Source organism: Lactuca serriola, chromosome 1, assembly GCF_051521515.1.
Source record: "Lactuca serriola cultivar US96UC23 chromosome 1, Lser_US96UC23_V15, whole genome shotgun sequence".
NCBI classification, from domain to species: Eukaryota; Viridiplantae; Streptophyta; class Magnoliopsida; order Asterales; family Asteraceae; genus Lactuca; species Lactuca serriola.
In genome coordinates this window covers 196,775,602-196,783,062 of record NC_136408.1, presented here as the reverse complement: position 1 = coordinate 196,783,062, position 7,461 = coordinate 196,775,602, and positions in this window count along the sequence as shown.

Here is a 7,461-nt window from a genome sequence, read left to right as displayed (position 1 = left end):
GAAGGTTTATATGTATGCTTCCAAAGTACGGGTCGATGTCGGGAGGTACCCACGGAAGGAATGCATGTTTAGTTATACTTGTTGTCTTTTTGAAACTTGTATGTGCCTGGTAGGGAGATGAGTGTGGGCGAGGACCTATATCTCATCGCTAGCTGAGTGTGGACGGGGTTCCATATCTCATTAGTAGTAGAGTAGGGGCGGGGGCCTTAAGACTATCAGTTATAGTGTTGTGTTTGCTTGTTATGTACTAGCTTGATTATGATTATATGTTTTCATGTGTATAGCGGGTGGGGCCTAGAGACAGGCTGTGCCTAGTAGAAACTAATATGTATACCGAGTAGGGCTCGATGCCAGGTGAGGCCTGATGTCAGGCGGGGCCTGATCTCGGATTCGTCTGATGTCGAGTGGGGCCCGATGTCGCGGGCTAGGCCCAATGTTTGGAGTATGTGATTATGTGTATTATATGTGGTAGTTTGGGGAAACCCACTAAGCTTCGTGCTTATAATTTTCAGTTTTGGTTTCAAGTACTTCAGCTAGGCAGGGGAAGAGCTCGGGATGACTGCATGGCACACACCACAACTTTTAGCCTGGGATGATTTACTCTAATATTTTGATAAATGATTTTGATACAGTGATTGATACGATTTTTTGAAATATTTCTACTTATGTTTTCATGAGATGATTTGGATTATTATGGTTTATTTATGATTTAAAAAGAAAATTTTAGACCATACTTTGGGGATGTTTCACTAAAATGGAAAATATGTGGAACACTGGCATTATAAGTGACTTGGGTTTTATGAAAACAATGATTTTATTTAAATAAAAATAAAAAATTTTATCGTGATTTTTGGATGTTACATAAAATCATACGGCGTCGTTTCAAATTTTGCACTATTAAAAAAAATTAAAAAATAAACTTTGTTGACGACAAATTGTCGGGGCAGCTTTCGCACGGATCGCAAAATGCTATGGCGACAAAAGGTTGTGGGGATAGATTTCCCAAAAACGACCTCGTTTTTATATTTCTTCTACTTGAATTATAAATAAAAATAATTCATCGGTATAGGTTTTCAGAAAACAACAAACCTATTTTTTTTGCAACTGAAGCTACGACGACTACGTGTCGTCGGCATAGATTTTCCAATCAAAAAAATTTTAGTAAAAGTTGGTGACATTTATGGTGACGACATGTCATCGGCATAGAGATGGCTGTAACGACGACTTATGATGTCGGCATAGATGCCGTGGGCATAGGGTTAAATTCTTGTAGCGGTGTCCGAAGGATAATTTTTATTATATCGAGAAAACACAACGTCCAAATTTTACTTAGAGTTTTACTATATGTGCCTATTTGCTTGCATCAATAGAGACGACTTATGTAGTTTTTTTTTTTTTTTTTTTTTTTTTTTTTTTTTTTTTTTTTTGAAGTTTAGTATTTAAATGTTAAAAAGAGTGATTGTCATATATTTGACAAATATAGATTTTGAAACTTTTAATCAAAATTGCTCACTTTCCAAATTAAATTTAATTTTTTCATAATAATGGAAATAAATAAATTAGATTATAACACATATATGTAAATGTAAACATTATAATAGAATTTGAATGATTTAAATCTTTACACAGAATAGCAAATTATCATCAAATATGTATTAAATATATAATGATGAGAAATACAAAAATAGTCTAATCTATTAATTACTTTTTGAAAAAAAAAAAAAAAAAAAAAAAAAAAAAAAAAAAAAAACTCAAATTACAAAAATAGGCATCTAAATCACAGATGGACTCAGTCCATCATCGGTTTTACTTGTCCATCTACGAACGTAAAAATCGCTAAAGCACATATGTCATTTAGCGACTTGTACGTTCGCAAATGGACTCAGTCCATCTGTGATTTCCTCTTTTTCAGGGGTATAAAAACCTAATTTTTTTCTTCTTTTATTTTTCAAGCCTTTTTTTTTAGAACTTTCTCTTTAGAGATACTATGGATGATTTCATTTTTTAAAGTTTTTGTTGGAAAATTTATTTTATTAAAAATATTTTAAACAAATATTCTAAAGAACTAAATTGATAATTTGTTATAAAACTTTATATATAATAAGGTAGTTAAACCCGATCATTTTTATAGTCAAAATTAAAAAAAAAAAAAAAAAAAAAAAAAAAAAAAAAAAACGAAATCGCAGGTGAGATGATAGAAAATCGTAGATGCACTTAGCTCATCTGCTCATAGATTTGGGTATTTATTCAGAAAAAATCAAAAAAACTAAAAAAACAAAACACTTGCAAACGTACAAGTCGCTAAAGCACGACTGTGCTTTACCGATTTATACGTTCGCAGATTGAATGTTAAAATCACAGATGAGTTTAATCCATCTGCAATTTTCATGTCTATATTTGTAATTTGTAATTTTTTTTTTTTTTTTTGCTATTTTCCATAAATTAAGAAATTTGATTATATTTATAATTTTCTCTATAATCCACTAAAATAAATAAAGAGATACCAAGCGTGTCATCATCGATTTATCGCATCACACCACCATTCCATTTTCACTCTTTTATTACTTGAGTTGTTGAACAACTCATAATTTTAGAAATAAATTATTGTAAAGAAGCCAGAATGGTTTCTTTTTTCTATCTTCACATTACGTTTCCATTTAATAATAGATATCCATTACAAAACGAATATCCGCATTTAGTACATTTTATTTTTTAATTTTCAAAGTCATTATTTAGTTGAGTATATGTTATTTTCACCTTATAATATGTATTTGTATTTTACCTCATAATAGCGAAATATATTAAATTATTTTCATCAAAAGCAACAATATTAGCATACAATTTATGACAATTATTCACTAACGTGTCATCATCAATGGTGGATTTATTATATATCCCGGAGTAACTCGAGATACCTTCAAAAAAAAATTGTAGTGTAATTTTTTCTTAAATTTTCTTTTCTTATTGTTTATTACCCTATTTTTTAAGTCGGGATCCCTTTTACTTGTAAGCGATACATCTTTACTTTGATCTTAAATCCATCACTAGTCATCATCGATTTATCGTAACATATCACCATTTCATTTTCACTCTTAGTTGGTTGGTTGAACAACTCATAATTTTAGAAATTAATTATTGTAAAGAAGCCAAAATATGGTTTCTTTTTTCTATGTTCACATTATGTTTCCATTTCATATTCTCTCTCTCTCTCTCTCTCTCTCTTTCTCTCTCTCTCTCTCTCTCTCTCTCTATATATATATATATATATATATATATATATATATATATATATATATATATAGGTTCAGGTTCATTTGAGACCATTCTAATTTTGTGAGACCGTGAGACCAAATCTAAAAATAATTTTAAAATGCAAAATAAATAGAAAAATCCAAAAATTCTTTTTTTAAATATTATTTTCGGAACTTGAATTAACTAAAAAAAATTAAAAAAAAATAAAAAAATGAAAAAAAATCCCGTTTTTTTTTTTTTAAAAATACGTGAAATATTCTAAATAGAATATTACACTGACATATTCTAAAAAATAATTTTAAAATGCAAAATAAATGGAAAAATCTAAAAAAAAAAAAAAATTAAATATTATTTTCGGAACTTGAATTAACTAAAAAAATATAAAAAAAAATTCTATTTTTTTTTAAAGATACGTGAAATATTCTAAATAGAATATTACACTGTACATATTCTAAAAATAATTTTAAAATGCAAAATAAATGGAAAAATCAAAAAGTTCTTTTTTTAAATATTATTTTCGGAACTTGAATTAACTAAAAAAAATAAAAAATAATAAAAAAAAATGCGTCTCATGGTCTCATAAAATTAGGCCGTCTCACATGAACCTAACTCTCTCTCTCTCTCTCTCTCTCTATATATATATATATATATATATATATATATATATATATATATATATATATATATATATATATATATATATACTATGTGTGTACCCATGCAAAACAGCGACAACAATTATCACTGTTTCAATTAACGATTTTTTTTCCTATAAATTGTTATTTGACTGTGTTTCAATGACTATAAATTTTCTGGTTGATATGTTTGAAAATTTCATGTCCAGCCTTTTGACAAACACCATGCCCAAGCTGAAATAATATAAATCGTTTCTCTACGTTGAGTTCTAAGAAGATGATTAAAAAATAATTATAAAATAAAAATCCAAAAAATTAAAACTTTTTCAAAGAATGTTTTGAAAGTTTCATCTGTGACAAATTATTTTGTACTATTTTCAATAATAAGGATGAGAAAGGAAACCATCTTTCTTGGAACAATGAGAAATTGAAAGAAATTGTCGAAACAAAAGAAAATGCATTTTTGCCTAATTACCGGTCTACACACCAACCGTAAATCATCTCTTATTTTGTCGTGTACTACCTAACAAAATGGTCCTAAGTATATTTGTTATTTAGAGGGGTAAATTACACCATTCTTCCCTCGTGCATATATCAGAAAGCGTGTTTAGTCCATATTTTCAAAAATTAACTCGGGTCATCCCTATGTTTATTTTTTTTATTTTTTTGCGCGCTCAATCCATATTGACATGAAATGACTGTCTTACCCTTACTATTTTATTTTTCATTTATTTATTTCTTTATCAGTTTTAAATTAAAAAAGTAATAAATAAACCAAATACTCCAACCCCTTCATACACACTTCCATACTCCCTTGTTCTTACATCCTTTACAGCAGCCCAACATCATTGAGCCAAAAACACCATCACCACCTTGATCTAAAATTCTGTCAGCAACTTCCGACGGTGGCGTACAGGTGAAGAATGAGACCGACGACTTCTGACAAAGCACCACCATCACAGATTCACTCAGTTACCTTTTCATATCTTCTGCAACTACATCGGCGACCACACACCTAGAAATCGTCTCTGTAAGTGAAAAAGGGTGCAACATCGGAGGGGTTTTTTTATGCTCATCGGAGAAGACGAAGGGTTTACAGATATGAGATGATGAGGTTAGGGTAAGAAATCAATTCAATCAAGGCCAATGTGATGTACCATCCACAGATCTCCAAAGATGGATGTTCAAGGGTTTTTGTTAGGGCATAAGAAGGAGAATAATTGTGACATCCCCATTTTCACGGCCAGAAAAAACCGATTTTGTTTATGCTTTATAAAAATCAGAGTACCTCTTTTAATAAAAATGTTGCGGAATTTGTTCCCAGTAAAACATGATAAATACGTTATCAAAGTATTTCCGAAGAAAAGTATTTTTATTCAATTTAAAACATTTGGGATGTCATCGTCAATACAGAAACATAAGCAAGCATAAACAGAACTTACATTCATTATCACTAGTGATTTATATCTCTTTAATCTCTCAGTGTAATGTGACTTAATATCAACACCTGTGATATAAATAAACTGAGTGGGACAGGTTGGAAAACCTGGTGAGTACATAGGGTTTTCAACCCACAATAATATAATTATTATGTTTAAACATCAAACAATCAACCCAATTACCCATCCCCATTATCTTCTTAACACGTAAGGATCTATCCTAAGAATCAACTATTCCTCGTTCATTTATTCCTAAGGAATCGGCACGAAGTCCATTGTTGCCAATGTTTACACAATAGGCACTAAGTCTGCATAGTCGCCAGGGATTAGGCACCAAGTCTGCATGGTCACCAGAGTTTAGGCATCAAGTCTGCATGATCGCCAAGGTTTAGGCATCAAGTCTGCATGATCGCCAAGGTTTAGGCACTAAGTCTACATAGTCACCAGGGTTTAGGCATCAAGTCTGCATGATCGCCAAGGTTTAGAGTACACCGGGTAAACACATCGTTCACAACACCAACAGGTTGCAAGCCTGCTAGTGTTCCACTGTACTATCTAGAATAGTCTGTGGATGTCATCTATACTATGCTAGATGACGGGGCCAGCATTAGGGAACAAGGCTTCTTACATCGTCCACCTCTCACCCTTGGCTCATGGTCTATATCACCTCTAAACTCATCATACAACTCATATTTCATCTACCCATGTTTTACCCAATATATTATGTAGATATAAATACATATACAGTTTAAATCATATAAAACTTGTATAAAATCATTCATCCAGCATAGATAGCAATTATACATATAATATGCACATACAGGACGTAGTGTATATAAAAGACTTCATATCTATGTGTAAGATGAAAGAGACCATGCACTCACTTGATAAGGTGGTGACTCGGTACTCGGACAGCGTTTTATTTACTTTAAAATAATTTCCTTCGACGAAACCTAGTATTATTACCACTAGATTTTAGTCTAATATTTACCGTGACTAGTTATTAGTCTTATTATTATTATTATTATTATTATATAAGCGTTTAAACAATACTTCCCAACCACTATGTACAGACATGGGCCAGACATAAAACACCGGAGGGCAAGACCATTTTGGCATATAGCTTTTCTAAAATCCAACAACACTATACGGCCCTTTAAACGAGATTCATCGTACCGCGAGTAGTTAAAAAGATATTATAACGACACTTATATAATAATAGCTCAAATATTTATTATAAGTTCATAATAACAATACTAATTTTAAATATAAACTATATTAAAATAGGGTAAGCATAACTTACTTACAAGGGGGTTTTAGCTAGGAGTCGGACTCTGTAGGGGCAGAACTTCGTCGCTGAATCTTTCTAAGAAAGATTCGTTCAACGCTTCAACGCTCACCTTACTATACTAAAACTACAGAAAGAGAAGTCGAATCATGAGGGACCGAAATGCTCGGGGGATAAGAAGAAAAAGACTCTTGAATCAAGAGAATGATGCAAGAAATATGAGAGCCCAAGCCTCTTATTTATAGTAATTGAGTTTACAAAAACTAACCTCCATAATTACTTAATGACCTTATAGTTATATAACGATTAAACAACCCTTCATAATACTATTTTAAATAGATTTAATGATATTTGTACTAAACTAATGTCAAAAGTACTCAACACTAGTCTTATAATAACCGCATCGTTGATACCTTTCTAATGATATATATATATATATATATATATATATATATATATATATATATATATATATATATATATATATATATACGTATATATGATTTATACTTTATTTTAAAACATAAATATGCTATTATAATTTGTAACTCGTTCATACGAATTCCATTTTTGACGTTCTTTATATCCACGCGTTGGTATTTACGACTGCTAAAACTTTCACTTAGACGCCGTCAGCTAATTCTCATTCTATCTTAGATTAACAAAATTGTATCGAATTTATTGCGCTCGAAGACTTGGGACCAAGTTTCGTCTATATCTTTTACATACGAGCTGTACTCTGGACATTCTTTATATTTGTACATAGGTAAAAACAAGATCTAAAACTTTCATTTAGACTCTGTCGGCTAATTCTCGACCGATCTTAAATTTATTAGTAGGAGGAGAT